Below are 21,960 nucleotides of genomic sequence, written 5' to 3' on the forward strand. Positions count from 1 at the left end.
GTGAGGTGATTTGCAGGTTGAAAGAAAATACACTCAGAAACACCCCTGGGCTTTAACTGGATAGCTGGCACCTGGGATGACTACAGAGTGCATTCCACTGGTGAGATGATTTGTAGGATTAAATAAAGGACATTCACAGACACCTCTTTGCCAACACAAAAGTAAAGTAGTGTAGCACCTCACTCATGAGAATTTCACCAACATTTTAACTCCCTTTAGATCATTTCCAATGAAAATTCATTTTCTCAGTTACTGATGTAGAATGGCAAAATAAAAAAATAAAAATAAAAATTTCAACACATTAGATACTACTGATGGTGTGTTTAGCATGCAGCTGAACCAGTCACATAAAGAGAGCAAGTTTTGTTTTTAAGAACCAAAAGGGACGTTCTGGAGGTGATGAAAGTGAAGAACTCTGCCCATGCCTCCCCTCCAGCAATTTCTTTCACTAACCAATTCTCTCCTGTAAACTAGCTATGGCCACAGCTAGGCAAGAACCACTTGGGAACAGGGAACGCAACGGGGATAGCAGAAGATGTTGCTATACTTCTGTGTCACTGGGACACTTCTGTGCTGAAAACACAGAAAACTTCTGCTGTCACATACAGTTTATCTAAGGTTTAGGGTAGAGGCAGAACAATCTTTCGGCAACACCAATGTCCATGCATTTTAAGCCTGTTCTCACAAACTAGAATCTTATAAACAGGTATTTCCTTCCGATTCAATTCAATCATGCCTTCCAAATCCCTCTGGATTCCTTAATTTGTTTTCTAATCTATAAATAACCCCTCTTTGCATAAACAGCTGTTTGTGCCAGACCTCCAGCTCGTTCCCACTGTAATGGTGAAGTTTCCCACCCACCCCAGTGCCTTTGTAAGAACTAGAAATATTTGCAGACTGATTAACTCAAATGATCAGAGTTGCCAGGCTACGTGCCACAAAGTAATGAGTGGACCTTACTAAAAGGTTCCTAAGGCAGCAGTTGCTGCAGGGGGGGGGGGATTGTTGCTGACCTAGTGCCTCCCTCACCCCCACATTGCAGAGACTAAGAACTCAGCTACATTAGTAAAGTAAACACACCAGTGCTTTGAATGTGTTATAAACATGCAAAACCAGGTGGCGCTGGAGAGCAAAATATTTTTTGGAATATATTTTAAATAGCATTTTTTATTGACTTATTTAGAGCGTCCCGCCCCCGCCCCGCCCCCGTAGATCCACCCTAAGGCTCCTTGCTAACCTAAAATACAGCTAGAGCATTTCCCCCCTTCAATGTGGATCAAAGCTGTTTTTGTGGGAAATGCATCAAAAAGCAGTACAGTGGTACCCCTGATTACGTACTTACGGTAATTCGTTCAGGGGGTCTGTTCTTAACCTGAAACTGTTCTTAACCTGAAGCACCACTTTAGCTAATAGGGCCTCCCACTGCTGCTGCGCCGCCAGAGCACGATTTCTGTTCTCATACTGAAGCAAAGTTCTTAACCCGAGGTACTATTTCTGGGTTAGCGGAGTCTGTATCCTGAAGCGTATGTAACCCGAGGTACCACTGTATTTGATAAGAGGATAGATATGGATTGTGGCTAATGTTGTGTGTGCACCGCTTTTCAAACCAGTGGTAGGACGTATTAGATGCAGAGTAAACAAGAGAGTGTATATAGTCAAATTGTTTGCCTATATTGACAAGCATCAATGGCCTGGACATTTCAATCCAGTAATGTTAGGACTTCCAGGACATCTCTTTTGCCATCCATTGCCCAAAGAGGAGAGGGAAAGAGGAGCTCCATAAACTGCTCGTGTCCCTGACACTAATATCTCCTGTGTGAAACAACAAAGGGAAGGGAAGGGCTGGAACATGAAATGATAAAGAGTATGGTCTGGAGATGGAGCAGACCCACAACACAGAATGCAGCTGAGGATGTTCTACCACATACACATTCAACTTAAATCTATTGTGGCTGTTTTCAAACCATGCTGGGCGATATCTAATTTTGTTTTAAATAACCCTGATTGCCAGTTCCCTTGCTCTGTAACATATTTTCAAAGTCCGTGCCAGTCCAATGTACAAGACAGAGTTTCCCAGGCAAACATATATGTTGCAGCAAAGATACAAGCTTTTGAAAATTTGTTTGTTTTCACAGCTGACAAGGCTCCGTGAAGCAAAACAAATTGCTCAGTGGTGGAGCACATCATTTCCATTGTAAAAGACCCCGGTTCAAATCCCTCGCCTCTTTATGAAGGACTGGGAAAGATTCCTTCCTGAAACCCTGGAGAGGTGCTGCCAAATCAGCACTGACAATATTGGGCTAGATATCTGACTCTGTTTAAGGCAGCTTCCCATGTTCCTCTCTTGACACCCTTATTCTATAAGAGCAAAATAGTTAATTGACTCTCTTGGTGTGATAGAGGCTTTAGTTTCTCTATATTTTAATGTTTGCTAATTATGGGACATATTTATTGGCTTTAAAAAACTTATCAAGACATCTTTTATCAAAAAACATTTATGCAAAATATCACTTCTCCCCTGTACAATACATCAAAGTAATTAATCTCCCCCTCTGCTTGCTATTCACAATATTTTCAAACTGAACAAATCTTTGTCGTGTGAATAGCCTCCTTTACTAGCCCTGGAACTGTTTGTGAATTTATGTATTCCTGCCTCCCTCTAGTGGCTAATTCGATGAATGGCTTTTAAAAACAAAACAACACACACACACACACACACACACACACACACACGAGAAAGAGAGAGAGAGAGAGAGAGAGAATGAGAATGTGCTGGACTATTCATTAGGAAACTTTGCTCATGTACAATCACCACTGTCTCATAAAGAAATAAAATCTATTTCAATTCAGTTGACTTGTTTCATATATCATTCCTTTTGACAATTAAAAGATGTAGCTTTCCATGTATGCACCCAAGTCATAACAATAATCCATTCAACCTTTTTGGCAAAAACAACAGCAATCCACCTGTGATGTTTGCTATTGATTACTGCAATTATCTGGAGATTCCTTAATCATATTTTTCTGTTTAAATAAGGGTGAGCTTACATATGGATTTTTATGATGGCCATAGCCTTGAGAGAAATTTTAACGAGTGAAATAGTGGCCTTCGCTGATCAGTTACCATTCATGAATTTCATACTACTTTGTCTTATCAGATACAGTATTTCCCCCCACCATTGAGGTCTTTCATATGTTCAGTTTTGTTCAGATGAAACATCAAGGGATGGCCATACATGTGAAAAATCATAGAATCATAGAATTGTAGATTTGGAAGGGACCCCAAGGGTCATGTAGTCCAACCCACTGCAATGCAGGAGTCTCAGCTAAAGGATCCAGGACAGATGGCCATCCAACCTCTGCTTAAACACCTCCAAGGAAGGAGAGTCCACCACCTTCCATGAATCAGCACTAACATTCAAATGCAGCTGTATAAAGTACTGGCTATAAAATGTTGTGTATAGTCTACCCATGCTGCAGCTGTTGGTCTGTAATTGTGAATTCAAGGTTGTTATCTAATTGCAATAAGAGCTATTCGGGGAAAACCCACAGATAGAGAGGAGTTTTTCTCATAATAACAGAACTCAGAGCCATTCGATTAAGCTGAATGCTGGAAAAAAAATCACAGAATCACTGAATTCTAGAGTTGGAAGCGACCACGAGGATTATCTAATCCAATCTCCTGCAATGCAGGAATCTTTCACCCAATGTGGGGCTCAAACCCACAACCCTGAGATTAAGGGCTCAGCTATAAAGGTAAAGGTACCCCTGACCATTAGGTTCAGTCGTGGACAACTCTGGGGTTGTGGTACTCATCTCACTTTATTGGCCGAGGGAGCCTGCGTACAGCTTCTGGGTCATGTGGCCAGCATGACTAAGCCTCTTTTGGCAAACCAGAGCAGTGCACGGAAACGCCGTTTACCTTCCCGCCAGAGTGGTACCTATTTATCTACTTGCACTTGATGTGTTTTCAAACTGCTAGGTGAGCAGGAGCTGGGACCGAACAACGGTAGCTCACCCCATTGCGGGGATTCGAACCGCCGACCTTCTGATTGGCAAGTCCTAGGCTCTGTGGTTTAGACCACAGCGCCACCCGAGTCCCTAAGGGCTCAGCTATACAGCTGCAAATAAAACATTTTAATTTTGTTTTAAGCACAATATACAGTGTGACACTAGGTGGAGATGGCAAGCCTTATGGAAGATTCAACGTATTATTTTTTTTACAAATGGTTTTTATAAAGCATTTTCAGAATGTTTTTTATATGTGTGTCAGTGGCGTAGCGTGGGTTGTCAGCACCCGGGGCAAGGCAAGTAATTTGTGCCCCCTAACCTGTGGATTTTAGCACTCGAGTGTGAGCGCACCCCCCCAGATGTTGTGGCCGGCCCTCCTGCACCCCCCCACGCTACGCCACTGGGGCTGGGGGCGAGCGAAGGAGCCAAGGGCCCCCTTAAGGCTCAGCAGGAATTTATTAAATTTATTATTTGCGGAGCCCCCGCGGGCCGAGGCAGCCGAAGCCCCCTCCCCTCGGGCGCCTCCCCGCCCCCTCCTCTCCTTGGGCTGTAGGTGGAGCCCGCGCTCCGAGGCGCTCCAGATCCGGGCTTGGCGAGCGCCTCTCCTCCCCCCTGGCCGGGTCCGGGGGCTTCCAGCCGTGCTCCGTCCTCGCCCGACCCCCCCCCCGCAGCTGAGACTTGCGCTGAGAGCCGGAGCCAGCGGCGCCCCCTTCCGCCGGGAGACCCTCGCCCGCCCGCCGGCTTCCTCTCGGAGGGTTTTGGGGAGCGCAGGGCGCGGCAAGGCCCCTCGGAGCTCTCCTCCCTCCCCGTCGGCAGAAGCAGCCGCCGCCTGTGGCTGGGCCGAGGGGATGGCGGCGGCGTCGGGGTGCGGAGGCTGCCCGTGCCCGGCCAGGCGTCAGTGGCGGCGTAGGCGCTGCTGCAGCGGCTGCTCCTCCTGCGAGCAGTGAGTGGAGCGCGGCGGCGGCGGCGGCGGTGGCGGCGGCGGGGAGCCCGGCGGAGGAAGGAACTTGTCCCTTCCCTCTGGACTCGCGCCCCCCCAGATGTTGCGCCCGGTGCGGCCGGCACCCCTGGCACCCCCCACGCTACGCCACTGATGTGTGTATATTCCACCTAAGAGTCTCATGCTGTACCAACTGAGCTATCCCACTTGAAAGAACATAATAAAACTATGGTGCTCACTCCCATAAAATATAGCGATGGTGACCAACTTGGATGGCTTTAAATGAGGAATGGGTAAATTCATGAAGGATAAGGCTACTAGTCAGGATGGCTGCTAGTCATGATGGCTCTGCTCTGTTCTGAATTACAGTTATTTGGAATTACAAATTGGCAGGATGTTGTTGTACACAGGTCCCACTCACAGAGTCTTGGTTTTTGTCTTTTTTAGTAGTCCAAATCACATTCTTTCCAAGAAAACAGTCTCGCCTTCATACGCATCAATCACCAAAAATAAAAAGGAAAGCCAAAGTGCTGACGTTTAAACCTGAGGTCCTGACGTTCCTGCTATATTGTTATGGAGCTTTGGAAAATTTATCCTCTAGACTTCAGGGGCAGACACCAGATTGTGGGAACAAAAGCCTCAGCATCTGTCTGCTTGGCAAAGCGCCCAGTAGCTGCCTGAGTTGTTTTGGCTTTGGATCTGTGGCAGGTCCGTTTCATGATTAAGCTGCTGCTCTGGATCTTAAGTATCATAGTGAAGCTATTAACTTATAATAGAATAAATACAAGACCCTAGCCCATTTTGAGGTAGTCCACACATCGTATACAAACTGCTTACAGTCTGAGGCAAACTTTTGCCTGGCAGCTTCAGATTTCTTCTGTTTACTAGCAACTGCACGGACATTTTTATACTTTTTGAACTCTCCTTTACCTTTCTTGGCTTGGTAACGATACTTAAATTCTGGATGTTCAGCTTTTCACTTGGTTAGTACTGTAGTCTCACAAGTCTAGGGCCTTTTAAGTAGAGCTCTTTCCCAGTCTGCACCTGTATTGGAATAGTGTTTTTGTTGTCTTGTCACCTGCTATTCGCCACCCTGGGCTGTTTTAGGAGAAAGGACGGGATTTAAGTTTAATAAACTAACAAATGAAACAGAATAAGCCCTATGTGTTCAGTGGGATTTACTTCCAAGGAAACGTGCTGAAGAATAAAGGAAATTATTTGAAGAAACAAAGTTTGGGGTTGGGGGAGGGATGATTTCACAAAACCGTATCTCCTTGAATTACTAAGTAAATGTCATGAACTTTTGGCCAAATCACTATTTCTCACCAGCAGGTATAGGAGAGAAATTACATTCAGTTCATATTGAAAGATTTATCTACCAAAGCCACACTTTCCAAAAGAACTGAAAAAACAGCCAGTCTTCAAAATTTGCAGTTACCCAGTTCTCCAGCCAACAAATGTTTAAACAAATGCATATGTTAGGTTTAATAATAATAATAATAATAATAATAATAATAATAATAATAATTTTATTATTTATGGTAAAGGTTAAGGTGAAAGTAAAGGACCCCTGGACAGTTAAGGTGACTATGGGGTTGTGGCCCTCATCTTGCTTTCAGGCCGAGGGACCCGGCGTTTGTCCAGAGACAGCTTTCTGGGTCATGTGGCCAGCATGACTAAACCGCTTCTGGCACAATGGAACACCATGACAGAAGCCAGAGTGCATGGAAATGCAGTTTACCTTCCCGCCTCAGTGGTACCTATTTATCTACTTGCACTGGTGTACTTTTGAACTGCTAGGTTGACAGGAGCTGGGATAGAGCAACGGGAGCTCACCCGGTAGCGAGGATTCGTACCGCTAACCTTCTGATCAGCAAGCCCAAGAGGCTCAGTGGTTTAGACCACAGTGCCACCCACCCCGCCCATCTGGCTGGGTTTCCTCATCCATTCCCCATCCCCAGCATATATAAAAAGATAATAAAACATCAAGCATTAAAAACTTCCCGATACAGGGCTGCCTTCTTCTAAGGTGTGCGTGAAAATAACAGCCTAAAACTTATTATGAGGAATTGCTTTAAAAAATGTGTAGGTTAATCAACTATGCATTAAAAAATGTTTCTCCAGGAGACATTCATGGTAATATGCTGAATAATTTTCATGAGGATTATAAAACCAAAAAACCAAATGGAAGAGTGCTGCATAAATGGTAGATTTAAGATTGGGAAAATGAGAAACTTACCGGTAGATAACTAAGGTCAACAGATCTTTCCACCCTTAGCTGCTACTTGCATGCATTCCATCAGAGATACAAGCGGAACCATGTAGCACTGGTCCAGGACTAAATGAGCCAGAGTGCCACATGCAGGGGGCATAAATAGTAGAGGACAGTGCTCCAGAGCAGAGTGGCACTGCTTACGTGGCTGCTTAAACTGTGTTGTATCACTGATTTCCAAGGACCAGAATAAGCTGCTTCTCACACAGAGTTGTACCTGTGCTTGGCGAAATCAGCTCCCACCAAGGGTGCAGGCCAGCCCCCCCCCCCCAAATCACCTATCAGACTATGGTGTTTATGACATATATGTGAGCAGTGATGCACCGCTGCTGTCATGGCAAGATCAAATGCAGGAGAAGTTTCCCATTCTTCTTGTACCATGACACATCAGCGTGCAATTTTTCCACTTGCCCCCACTCCAGACGCTTTGAGTACTTTGTTGTTGTTGTTTAGTCGTGCAGTCATGCCTGACTCTTTGTGACCCCATGGACCAGAGCATGCCAGGCACTCCTGTCTTCCACTACCTCCCACAGTTTGGTCAAACTCATGTTGGTAGCTTCGAGAACACTGTCCAACCATCTCGTCCTCTGTCGTCCCCTTCTCCTTGTGCCCTCCATCTTTCCCAACATCAGGGTCTTTTCCAGGGAGTCTTCTCTTCTCATGAGGTAGCCAAAGTATTGGAGCCTCAGCTTCACGTTCTGTCCTTCCAGTGAGCACTCTGATTTCCTTCAGAATGGATAGGTTTGATCTTCTTGCAGTCCATAGGACTCTCAAGAGTCTCCTCCAGCACCATAATGCAAAAGCATCAATTCTTCGGTGATCAGCCTTCTTTATGGTCCAGCTCTCACTTCCATACATCACTACTGGGGAAACCATAGCTTTAACAATACGGACCTTTGTCGGCAAGGTGATGTCTCTGCTTTTTAAGATGCTGTCTAGGTTTGTCATTGCTTTTCATTGTGTAAAATGTAATTTCTAATGAGGCTACTACAGTAAAGTGGGTTTTCCCCACCACCATTGGGTGGGGTGCCAATACAGCCAAGGGTGAAAAGGGGACCCTAGGTACACCTCTGTCATCGCATCAACACAACTTTGATGATATTGTGTACCACTATATGAATTTAAATTGTAAGCTGATTTGAGAGCCCATCTGGGCTGAAAATGCAGGGTATGAACATATTGGAACAAAGAGTAGTAAATTAATGTATCCAAGAACAGCCTTTGTGCTTCCATCATGGCCAAGAACCTGGTGCTCTGAATTGCAACAATTGCCTTCTGCATCAAGGCCCTTCCTTTGTTCCACCTTAGGTAACACAATGAAAAGATTGCTGAATAGAATGCTGAATAGAATTCTGTAACGAGAAAGATGAGTGGAGTCATCTGAAAGTGTGGGAGAGAGGAACTGAAGAAAGCACCAAATCCAAAGCCATGCTAGGCTTATGGCAGCAGGGCAAAAGGAGGGGAAACAAGCACACCAGCTCCAGGTCTAGCTACCACCCTACCCATTCTATGGACATCAGGGGAACCCTGCCCTACCCCAAAATGCCTCCTTTTGGTCTTCTGTGCTGTCGGCAGTGGAGGCGGGCCTGCTGTAGACACTTCTGTGGCTGCAAGGAAAATGCAGATCTTCTGCTCTGCCTGACAGGGGGAGATATGCTCTATCCCGGGGTCAGCAAACTTTTTCAGCAGGGGGCCGTTCCACTGTCCCTCAGACCTTGTGGGGGGCTGGACTATATTTGGGGGGGATGAATGAATTCCTATGGCCCACAAATAACCCAGAGATGCATTTTCAATAAAAGCACACATTCTACTCATGTAAAAACACCAGGCTGTCAGAATCTCTGTTTGACCGAGGTGATAAAGCTGATCTTCTGGAATCGCCCTCTGACGTGATTGACGACCTGAGCCTTTGATGAGGCTCCAGGCACATCCCCATTCAGCAGAAAATCAAAGCAGCACACGGAAGTGATGAGATTTATGGCTACATCGATATGCTTTATTTCTTACTACACAGACAGAAAACACATCCTCTCTCTGTGAGAGCAGAGAGCAACTGAAACAAACAAAGGAACAGGAAACCAGTAACATCACATCCGTCTCCCGTGAGACCTCCAACAGCCTGGAATGTCTCTGGAATGTAAACAGAGTCTTGTGACTCTAAGCAGCTGCACAGTGGCAAACAGAAACTAACACAGGCATGCCCCACCAATAACCCAGAGGGGCATTTTAAATAAAAGCACACATTCTACTCATGTAAAAACACGCTGATTCCCGGACCGTCCGCGGGCTGGATTTAGAAGGCGATTGGGCCGGATCCAGCCCCTGGGCCTTAGTTTGTCTACCCATGCTCTATCCTGTTGTCCCATGGGATGACTTCCCAGAGATCTCAGGATTGCAGCGCAAATTGTTTAAAGGCATTCCATTGTATATGGTACACTATTTGTCTTGACTTCTGCTGACCACAGAAGCTTTGTTCTCCCTGCAGCACTCTTGTCGTTTCAAAACTCTCATTTTACATACCCCCATCTTTTCAGGTGTGTGTGTGTGATGGGCATTCACATTCTTCCAATATAATTACTGCCCAAATAATATACCACTGATCTTGCTGTATATGTGTGGCTGTGGTTGCCATGTCAGCCTGCTCTCTCGCTACAATTATTTCACTCTGTGCCATGAGTTTTCAAAGCAACATCTGCATTAGCCTCAGAAGTAAAATCACTCACTGCTGAGCTGTTAATACATTCAACTTGCAGCAGCAGATGTTCACACCCCCTGCTTTTGTAATTATGAATTAAACAAATACCATATCCCAAGAATAAATCCCTGGGTTTGAGTAGGCCTGAAGTATGTGTGCATTCTGGCCTCCTCTGGTGAAAATTCTGCTGCATAAATTAGTTCCTTATGATCCCAATCTCTGTAAGTGTTTGAGTTACCAATGCACTCTGTGAAATGAGTGAACTCTGTTCATTTTAATTCAGCAACAGCGGGTGACAGATAGCCCTTAAACCATTTCCTGACAATATGTCCTGCTTGGTAATTTTTGCTTGACAGATTTAAATATGAATATGACCCTTAAGGGAGATGGCGGGGGAGGGGGAGCGGATTGGTTAAAATGGTTCTGTTGACAGTGCCCACTAGGGCTTCTATGTTACTCTTAACTTTTCTACTCAATTTCAATCTATTTGCTAACGTAATAGAAGAGCTGGCATAAATCTGTAGGTTTGCCATCCTTGGCATTCAATACAACTGCAGATGACCCACATTTTAAGCACATGGCTTCCCCCAAAGAATTCTGGGAACTGTAGTTTGTTAAATGTGCTGGGACTGGTAGCTGTCATAGTCTCATTGCTGAGCAATCACATGCAGAACTCAGTGGAAGGGGAGGCCAGCCAACTAGAAGAGTCTCTGGGGTATACTTGCCCAGAGGCAGAGTCAGCATCCAAAGTCAGGTCCAGCCCTTGGGTTGGACAAACAACAATCCATGTGGTCAGATGGTCCAGGGCTCAGGGAATCTGATGATCATGGGGCCAGGGGTCAAGGGTCAAGATGAGCAGGAAGCAGCAAAGTAGAGCCAGGAACTGCAAGCATTGTTATCAGCATCTGACTGTAAGCTCTGCTTAAGAAGGCTGAAGCCAGCTGGTTCTCATCAGCGTCTTCTCCTTTGACTACCTGAAGGTTGATCAGCTGCAGGTGGAGTCACTCTGCCTTCTCCCCCTTCAGGCTGCTGTTCAACAGGTGAAGCTGACTCCTGGCCCATGACACTAGCCCTGTGACAGATAAACTACAGTTCCAATGATTATTTGGGGGAAGCCATGTTTTATGTGGATATGAGTGAAAAAACAGAAAAACTGGTCAAGAAACTGAGAAAAGACTAGACACCCCCAGCACAATAGCACTGGAATGAGTTGTATGAGCAAGCTGCCTAAAGTTGTGGTTAATAGTGTGGAGGTGGGAAAAGATCTGATCCATGTGTGGGTAATTAACAAAAGTATTGGCTGAACGCCTAGAATCAAAACACCGGGCTTTGCACACTCTCCAGCGAGAGAGAGACCTTAGCAGAGTTTAAAACTCTCTGAGTTAACAAGCAGTATAGCATGAAATATAGGTTCTTAAACCCTTTTGCATATCCCATTTCATCTGCTTTAATGCTCTTGCACCCCTTTCTCTGCTCATCTAGCAATGAACAGACCACACCCTCTTAAGTAAGTTTAAAAGCTTTACTTACTAAATCCAAAGTTCTGATTCATGCATTGTTCCGTGCAGCAGAAAGGAGAACACAGGTAAAATACTCTTGGGTACAAAATACAGAAAGATAGCTTCCAGCATGCAGTCTGTTCAATTATATGGTGTGAAGGGAATGTAAGGAACAGGAAGCAACACAAACTAATTCTAGGAACAGAACTCTCTGGTCTTAACCCTTTCATGCACTACCTGTCACTCATGCAATTTCCAACAAATGGAGGGTAGGTCATGGTTTACTGTAGGCTCAGTCCATGTAATCTCTGGGTGACACAGTAGAACTACAAGTTTCTGTTTCCCAGTTTACAAACTGATTCCTGAGTGATTTGAAGTATATTTGCCAGAATTGTGCTTCCTGATTTCTAGACCATTCCAACAAGAATATATGTTCTAAACTAGGTTGCTAAAGTGAAGATACCTGGGGGGGGGGCAGGGGGAGACTAAGAGTGGATGTCTGCATGAAAGGGCTGTGAGCTCATTTCTGGTACTAAATTCTCACCACACTCTAATACCACAAAATAAAGAGCATAACAGCATAGACGGATAGAACACAAGAGTCCACACATGTTATGATGGAAACGCAGGAGAGGAAAACTGGATCAGCTCAATACTTCTGAGACATGAAAACACTTATTGTAATTTGAAAGGGTAGATTTGCATGGACCTCTCTGTGCCCCCCCCCCATCCTCCCCCATGCCTTTCTCTTTATGAATAAATATCTGCCATTCTGCAACAGATCTGCAAAATCTCCTGCATCTTATTAGTTAAGTAATTTTCATTTAGTTCGAAGTGTTTAAGAGGTGCTTCCTTCTTCCTGTGATGCTAGCTGTGAAGTACACCTGATTGCTTGGCAATTAAAGGATGCATAATTTCATTTTCCTGCAAAGCAGAATTTAGGATGACACAATCATTTCTGACCAGCTAGAACAAGCTCTATTCCTCCTAGCTGCATTGGTATTGTTTTTAAGATGCTTTTAAAAAGATGTTTTTTGTTGTTTTATCGCCTGCTATTTGCCACCCTGGGTTCCTTTGTGAGGAAGGACAGGATATAAATTCAATAAGCAAACAATCAGAAGGAAGTCCCATGAGTTCGGTAAGCCTTATATCCAAGAAAATATGCAGAAGATTAAGGAAATGATGCAAGAAAAACCCAGCTTTTCTTGAGCAATATCTCCTTCCACCACTGAGGGCAGAACAACACACCTGTCAATCACCTGACTACAATATGATGGCAGGTAACTGTCAGGTGGCCTGTCAAGGTTGGCCTTCCAGGGTGGGGCAGATAAAGATCTGGCCCAGTGGGCCAAAAGAAACCTCCTCTCCACACTGAAGCAACATTAGATCCTAAGTTAGTTGCACTTAATTTACTGCTTTTGAATTATGGTGCTGGAGGAGACTCTTGAGGGTCCCATGGACTGCAAGAAGATCAAACGCATCCATTCTTAAGGAAATCAGCCCTGAGTGCTCACTGGAAGGACAGATCATGAAGTTGAGGCTCCAATACTTTGGCCACCTCATGAGAAGAGAAGACTCCCTGGAAAAGACCCTGATGTTGGGAAAGATGGAGGGCACAAGGAGAAGGGGACGACAGAGGATGAGATGGTTGGATAGTGTTCTCGAAGCTACAAACATGAGCCTGACCAAACTGCGGGAGGCAGTGGAAGACAGGAGTGCCTGGTGTGCTCTGGTCCATGGAGTCACGAAGAGTTGGACACGACTAAACGACTAAACAACAACAACAATTTACACTGAAATCATTGGGACTTAATTTCAATCACAACTAACCCACCCCACTGATTTCAACCAACACAATCTGTCTTCAGCTCAGAGACTTTGAACTCTTTCATAACTATTGTGTTTCAGAAAATGCTGGTGAATGGAAACCTGCTTTTAAATGTGTGATTCTTTGATATATCAGTAGGTTGCAGTAGAGAGCTAAATTCGGGTGGAAACAACTATTAATAAAATGAGAGTGCCTAACCAATGATGGTTCTTTGACAAACTGCGTACATAAAGTCAGTCCAAAAGCAAATATGTAACACCAGATCCTTCCATATCACAGCAAATGTGTTTTAAATGTCAAAGGATACACATATGCCTCATAGGAATACATACATACCTTATGATATTATAGGAGAATATGAAAGTTCCCAGAATTACATTTAGAGGTTATGTCCGATTTTCGCCAAAATCCATTACACAATTACCTGGGAGTAAGTTGCATTGAACTCAACAATGCTAACAACTGAGTAGAGATCATAGAATTATAGAACTGTAGAACTATAAGGGACTCCAAGGGTCATCTAGTCCACCCCATAATAAATAAATAAATAAATAAATTAATTGATTAATTTTTTTTTTAATAATATTTTTTATTAAGTTTGTAAAATACAGAAAAAAGAATAAAGAGCATATTATAAGAATAAAGTAGAAAGATTACAAATTTTCTTGTTCTTTTTTCCAAATCTACTGGACTTCCCCACATCCTCCCAACCCTGCATTCTCTGTGAACATAACATCAGCAATTTGTTAACTTATTTCATTACTTATTGTATCCTTCGTTTTATCATGTTACCCAATTTCAAATGTGTTATAACCCAAATCATGTACATTTTCATTTAAACACAATAAAGTTATTTCCTTATTCTATCTCAGACTTCTTGTGCCTTAATTTCCATTTCTTTAGTTTAACATTACTGAAGCTAGAGTTTCCTAAAAGGTGCATTTTTTAACATTCATACAGCTTATAGTGTTTTTCCAGATAGTCCTTAAATTTTTTCCAGTCCTCCTCGATTGTTTCTTCTCCCAAGTCTCAGATTCTGCCAGTCATTTTGGCCAGTTCCATGTAGTCCATCAACTGCGTGTGCCATTCCTCCAGTGTGGGTAAATCTTGTGTCTTCCAATGTTTTGCAATTGATTGATTAATTAATTAATTTTATACGCCACCCTCCCCGGCCAGAGCCAGGCTCAGGGTGGCTAACACCAGTAAAATTGCAGTAAAAACATAATAGGGGAAAAAACACCAATTTAAAATACAGGTTAAAATGCAATTTAAAATGCAGCCTCATTTTATAAGTAGCCCATAGATCAAAACCATAAGGGGAGGGAAACATAAGGGTCAGACTGAGTCCAAACCAAAGGCCAGGCAGAACAGCTCTGTCTTGCAGGCCCTGCGGAAAGATGTCAAGTCCCGCAAGGCCCTAGTCTCTTGTGACAGAGTGTTCCACCAAGTCAGGGCCAGTACTGAAAAGGCCCTGGCCCTAGTTCAGACCAATCTAACCACCTTGCAAGTTGGGACCTCCAAAATGTTGTCATTTATGGACCTTAATGTCCTCCGTGGGGCATACCAGGAGAGGCAGTCCCATAGGTATGTGGGTCCTAGGCCGCATAGGGCTTTAAAGGTCAAAACCAGCACCTTAAACCTGACCCTGTACTCCACCGGGAGCCAGTGCAGGAATCTCAAGTAAAGCATCCAGGACAGTTGGCCAACAAACCTCTGCTTCCACCTTGCGATGGAGTCCATTCCACTGTCCAACAGCTCTTACTGTACAGAAAGATGTACAGGATGATGATAAAAATGGTTCTAAGACAGGACTCACGCTGTCAGGTGCATACACAAGTAGCTAGCTGTGTAGTGGAAGCTTGCTTGCTTGACAAACTCAAATAGCCTGAAACTGTAATTGCTGAATTCAGCCAATTTAGGAGGCAAGGGTGAAAAAAGGAAGAAAGGAGACATAGTCATCTGTGGAAGTCCCCCCCCCCCTACAAAATATTGAGTGGTACAAAGAAAAAGCAAAAATTGGCAGCAAAAACCTAATTATTACTTTGACAATGAAGCTTGTTTCATTCTTCATTGATGATATATTGGCATGCAGAAGTAAAAAAAAAGGGAGGAAGAAGACGCAATATCCCATTTAGTCAAAGCTTCTAATAGCTCTTAGCGAGGTCTCTGATCCCTACAATTGTTCCTTTCCTCTAATTTGGTTGTACGCAGTAACTTCACAGCTGCGCCTTGGCAATAAACTGCGCATCTATAGGTTCCTATATTTAGATTGCATAGACATGCGTTAACAGTGACAAAGACAGAAAAGAGCGCTGCTTAGCCCCTAGTGAAACTGTACAAAAGAGCTAACGAAGCTTACTCTAATAGGCTTTGCAGAGTGACCAGCTGTACAACTTCATTTGTATTCCACTACAGGGACGCTCATTGTTGAGGAGAAACTCCAAACAAAGTATCAAGTGATTCTTCTTTCAGAGTAGACATATGAGTGCTTGTCACCGTTTCCTTCCGGTGGTATGTACACAAGGCTGTCCAATTAAATGTGTCTCTTCAAACAAAACAAAACAAATAAATCAAGCACTGCTAAAACAAAACGAAACAAACATATGTTGCTTTATAAATAGCCAGGTTTTAAGTGGCGGCAAACTCTCTGCACTGTAGCCAGCATTCTCCTAACGCAAGCGCAAGGGTCCTTGTGGTAGCAAACGGGTTTGTTTTAATGTTCAATTTAAAATGGAAGCAGAAGTTTCTGAACTCTCTGCAGCTTCACTGGAAGGGGAAAGGGGAGGGCAAAGGGGCGGAGCCAAAAGGTCAATGTTGCTCCTCCCTGTAACACCAAACCATGGTTTAGCATTGCATAGAACGGTATTCTGGTTCCTCTTCTCACAAATCACTGCTTTGACCATGAGAAAGAGTATAGAATACCACTTTGTTGTAGTTCCCAACCTGATTTCCACATCCCTATTTTTTTTCCTGCTTGCTACTTTTCTTTGCTTTCCAGGCTTTCTGCCAGCTTCCATCAATGTCTTATGTTGCACTCCCCAAAACACTTTCACAACAAATGTTGGCACTTTATTTAACATTTTCTTAGATACTTTTTATAGATCCTTATGAGAACACAGGAATGACCTGATATTACTCCAAAGGGCTCTTTTGGAGTGTGTGTGTGTGTGTGTGTGTGTGTGTGTGTGTAAATACTTTTCAGCCAAAAAGGTTTCCAGGGGGCTTACATTTGATCAGTTAAAACAACGCAATCCCTGCCCTCAGGTTTGCAACCAAAAAAAATACAGCGCAACACGCAACACAGGTAAAAGGGAAAGGGAAGGAAGAGGGAGTTGGAAATCAAACTCAGGCACAAATTCTTAAACAGTTATTCCTATAATGACCAGCTGGCATAGTTCAGGGCAGGGGCACCAACTCCTAGGAACTGAACCCATTTGAGTCCCCTCAATATATGTTAAAGATAAAGGTAAAGGGACCCCTGACCATTAGGTCCAGTCGTGGCCGACTCTGGGGTTGCAGCGCTCATCTCGCTCTATAGGCCAAGGGAGCTGGTGTTTGTCCGCAGACAGCTTCCGGGTCATGTGGCCAGCATGACTAAGCATGACATGGCGAACCAGAGCAGCGCACAGAAACGCTGTTTACCTTCCCGCTGCAGCAGTACCTATTTATCTACTTGCACTTTGACGTGCTTTCGAACTGCTAGGTTAGCAGGAGCAGGGACCGAGCAACGGGAGCTCACCCCGTCATGGGGATTCAAACCGCCGACCTTCTGATTGGCAAGTCCTAGGCTCTATGGTTTAACCCCCAGTGCCACCCAGGTCCCAATATTTGTTAGTTGGGGCAATTTCAACCAGGGGAGGAGGGAGACAGATGGGAGGGACATTGTCCAGAGCTTCGTCATTTACTTTCAAGTTTCTTTTCTGCTATTCCTTCTTCCTTATTCCCCCCACATTTGCCTGTCCATTTGATAACCAGTGCAAAGTTATGCTGCAGGGGATATAGAATTATAGCAGTTCCTCAGAGGTTTTGTGAATGTCACACAGACAGTGGTTACAGATTTTTCTCAGCAATATGATTGTATAGACTCATGCCTTAGCATGGAAACAAGGGAATAGCCCTGGATCCTTTTGCCAGATGCCATGAAGCATCATGGACTCAGAGCGGTGGAGAACAGGATTGGCCTATAAGGCAAAATTTACTGAATTTTCTGCTGACTTGATGCACACGATAAACTTCATCATTGCTTACTGGACTGAACTTGATTGACAAGTGAAAACAGAAGACTGCCAGCAGCAGAAAATTCAACACAATGCCCACTTCACCAATTGACTGGTCTAGCTTGTTCTTTTAAGAAGTAAACTGTGGAGTGAGTTAGACTCTAAATTATATAGCTTTTCCCAATACCACAGCACCACGGTCTGGGTTGGTGCTGGAGCTACCATAATGATATAAACAGCTTGCAACTTAACACAATTCAGCTGCTTAAGAAATGGCTTTTGCCTGTGGTTTTGCTTCCAGTAAACTACATATTAAGCAGGCTAAAGTAATAATATAATCCGTGTGATCATTAATTCCTTAATGAAATGGCTATTTTTAGATTCAAATAAATATCTGGGTCTTGCTGTGTGGAACATAGAGAAGGCCACCCTCTATTTGTTTTAATTAAACCCACTTACTAAATAGCACCCCACCCCACTAAAGAAACATTTCTGAATGTAATTCTGTAGCTTAATTCAGTTCATTAATTTTTCTCAGTGAGCTTCATACATCAGAAAAGCACAAAAAACAACTGGCAATTTTTATTCTTTGTAAACTCACTCTAGAGCTAACTGGGCCAACAGGAAGTTATACAACGACACAAGCAAGTCAGGGAATATAGCTGTGATTTTTCTCTATATATTTGCCATACTTTCATCATCATCATCATCATCATAATCTTTATTAGCTTTTGGACCTTCGTGCAAAAAGTAGCAAACCTACCCACTGAGTGACATGATACAGTGCACTTTTTCCCCAACAAAGGGCTGAGTGTTCCTCCAAGCTTCTCCCTCTGGTTTTTGGGCCTCTTCCCAGGCCATACCTGCTCACCATCTCTGCTTCCAATTCCCTGTTGGCTGCGGAAGACTAGTTTGAATAAATCGACCATTAAACTCAGCATCCAAATAGTCATCCAAGTGGGGGTCACCCCCTGAAACATATGCAATAGAAAACAAATTTAATTTGGGTTGGCAAAACTCTGGGCTAGGTGACTCCCCACTGTCATTCTTGCTATGGCCTGTAGTGGGGTTACAAAACTTCCATTTTGAAGAAGAGTTTGGATTTGATATCCTGCTTTATCACTACCCGAAGAAGTCTCAAAGTGTCTAACAATCTCCTTTCCCTTCCTCCCCCACAACAAACACTCTGTGAGGTGAGTGGGGCTGAAAGACTTCAGAGAAGAGTGACTAGCCCAAGCTCACCCAGCAGCTGCATGTGGAGGAGCAGGGAAGCGAACCCGGTTCACCTGATTATGAGTCCACTGCTTTTAACCACTACACCACACTGGCTTTTGGTAGAATATGCCTAAGGATTAAGAGTACCTAAACAATTAGGCAACTGTGCTTATTAGGGATGGATGAATCTGTCGGTTTTGGTTTCTCTCAGCTTCTCATTTTTCCAATCTAAAGTTTAGTTCTTCACCTGTTGACACCTGCTTACTATTCTTTTTAAAGTCCACATGAAATATTATCAGCACTTTGGTTCAAATTTATTTTGATTTTGGCATGCCATTTTGCCTAATATATACTGTGAAGATTCCTCTTGTTTTCTTGTGAGTCCCAAGTACCTTCAGAGCCCCAGTATGCCTGTCTTGTTCAGAGACATCAGGTGAGCCTCACTCCCTTTCCAGGTTAGGGCTCTTTCAGGTATAGGCAAACTCTTAGGCTTGCCTATTCATTCTCCTACCACTTAACCTGTCACAGGAAGATGCTGTGTCTGAAGAAATATATCAGAGCAGATGGGCTTGAGGAAACTGCATGCTCTGCATTGGAAACACAATTGCTGCATGTACACCACAGTTTCCTACCACACACTTGTAAAGTATGGAAAGCAAATACCTGTGTATATGTGTATTACTGTTTTCAGTCCTTTAGCCCAAGGCAAGATATGATGGAATTCAGGGTGAATCTGTCAGTTTCAGTTTCTCTCACTTCCCTGTTTACCCAATCTTAAATTCAGATCAGTTTGCAATTTTGGGAAGCATTTGTGAAAATCCATCAGAATTTTAGTGCATTTTTTCCCCATATGCACGTTTTCTATGATATTTTGCCTAATACACATATTTTTCCAAAGCAATTTCACCTGATGCATTTGTGTATGCAATTCTCACTGATATTTGTATTTGCATGCACAGCTTACTATAGTATATGCATTTTTATACATATTGCTTGCTTGGGGAACAGCGTTGCAAAATTCAGAGAAGTTTAAGGATGGCTATATTTACAGGATGTTTTGTTGATTCTGTTTAGCTGAATAAAGCACTACTGGGTCACTGCCACCAGAGCTATACGTGGAACCCCTATTTACAGGATGTTTTGGAAGAAGAAGAGTTTGGATTTGAGATCCCACCTTTCACTTCCTTCAAGGAGTGTCAAAGCGGCTAACATTCTCCTTTCCCTTCCTCCCCCACAACAAACACTCTGTGAAGTGAGTGGGGCTGAGAGACTTCAAAGAAGTGTGACTGGCCCAAGGTCACCCAGCAACTGCATGTGGAGGAGCGGAGATGCAAACCCGGTTCCCCAGATTACGAGGCTACCGCTCTTAACCACTACACCACACTGGCTCTCGAAAAATGTGAATCAGGTAGTTTCAAGCTTTAAATGCAAACTGAATGAATTCCACCCAGCACCTCTAATTTAGGATGAAGAGAAATAGAGAACAAGCTCTCTCTCTCTCTCTCTCTCTCTCTCTCTCTCTCTCTCTCACACACACACACACACACACACACACCACACACCTTCAGGCTCCAAACCATTGAACCAGATAAGTGACCCACCTTTCTGATCAAGAAATGGGGCAATTGAAGCACTGACCATCTCCATCTCCAGCTTCATGAAATTGGAGTGCACTGGGGAAGACTGAGAGAAAGAGACGGCAAGAGGAAGACAACATTTCATCTCTTTGCCCTGCTTTTCTTCTCCTTCCCTTTCAAATGACATTTTGCCTGTAACTATTTTCGTTATTGCTGTAACTGGAAAGCCCCCTTGCCATGCTTTCCCTTGGCACGGAGCTTTTAAAATAATCTAATTGTCTAAAAGCACACAATGAACCTTCCCCACACTTGGGCCAGTCACTTTTGGCATTCTGCCAGACTCAGTCAATAAAACTGAGAGGCAGACAAATGTGATGAGACCAAAGCGTCTTTCCATTTCCACCAATAGAGGTAGACATCAAGGTGGTTTTCAAGAATCATGATTAAAAAAAACTAAAAACTGAGGGAATACACCCAACTGTTTTTGTTACTATTTCACATTTCAAGTCAACAGGTTTGCCTGGCTTCTACAATACACTCTCCAAAAGACATTAGTTATGGGCAGATTTATTTTGAATAAATATGTATGATATGGGAAGGTATTCAATGGTGTAATTGTATATTTTTGCATAACATTTATTGCATGCCCTTTTTGTATGCTTGTTAACAAAGCAGATGCATTTAATTGTTGAGATCCGTGTCTATATTTAGATTTGCAAACCTAAGTAGTGAATGCGGTTGTGCTAAAAGTTTTAGCTTAGTTAAGTCTGTGGCCACAGACTAGACCTTCTTAACTGATGCGAAACAGGCAGCAGATGATCTAGTTCTTTCAGTCTTCTTTCAGTAGAAATGTCTCTATATTAATGATGATAAATTATAATGGATTAATAGAGCCTCCTCAGAGGTAAAAATATCCAACTACCATATTAGCCCGAATATAAGCCACACCTTTAAAATTGGAGGGGCAAATATATATATATTCAGGTATATATATATATATATATATATATATATATATATATGCAGGTTTTGGTGTCCTCGGGTGTCTTCCCGTGTAAAAGTTGGGGTGTCTAGGCTCGGACTTCTAGTTTCTCGTAGGTTCTTGTCAGCTGGAAGGTTTCCTCCCCAACTTTTACACGGGAAGACACCCGAGGACACCAAAACCTGCATTCCTGTACCCGTGAAAATCTACGAAAGCATATATATATATATATATATATATACCTGAATATAAACCGCTCCATTCCTCGCTGTTCCTAGCTGCATACTGGGGGGGGGGGGAAGAGAGAGAGAACCACACTGTGTTGTTGCCAGTGGCTTTTCCCCTTCCTTCCTCCCTCTCTCCCTTCTTGGCCTTGGGGGAGAGAACAGGGGACTACGGACAGGGCGGGTGTGCTGTTTGCCCCGCACTCCTGGCTGAATACTGTAAGGTCGTGAATATAAGCTGCACTTTAACTTTTCACAGTTGGAATTGGGGGAAAAAGTGAGGCTTATATTCAGGCCAATACGGTAGTTTATTTTCTCTGCTTCATATGATCATCCTAGCGCTGGATGTTCTTTAGCTCAGTCAAGTTCTGATGTAATCAGTGAGAGCTACCTCCCCTGACCTAATTCCCAGATGTTGTAGGTCTACAGCTACCATCATTCTTGACCATTGGCCACGCTGGTTTGGAGTGATAGGGACTGGAATCCAACAATAACTGGGG

General features: G+C 43.6%; 1 protein-coding gene across 1 annotated transcript in view; it reads right to left on the minus strand.

Annotated features, from left to right (window-relative positions):
* DOCK10 (dedicator of cytokinesis 10) overlaps positions 1 to 20,453 on the minus strand; it is a 201,776-nt gene extending 181,323 nt beyond the window's left edge. The window contains exon 1 of the mRNA XM_083742009.1: positions 20,279 to 20,453. The gene's annotated coding sequence lies outside the window, so the exon portion shown is untranslated. The remainder of the gene's footprint in view (positions 1 to 20,278) is intronic.
* Positions 20,454 to 21,960: the final 1,507 nt, after the last annotated feature.

Source organism: Podarcis gaigeae, assembly GCF_964106915.1.
Source record: "Podarcis gaigeae genome assembly, chromosome: 5".
NCBI classification, from domain to species: domain Eukaryota; kingdom Metazoa; phylum Chordata; class Lepidosauria; order Squamata; family Lacertidae; genus Podarcis; species Podarcis gaigeae.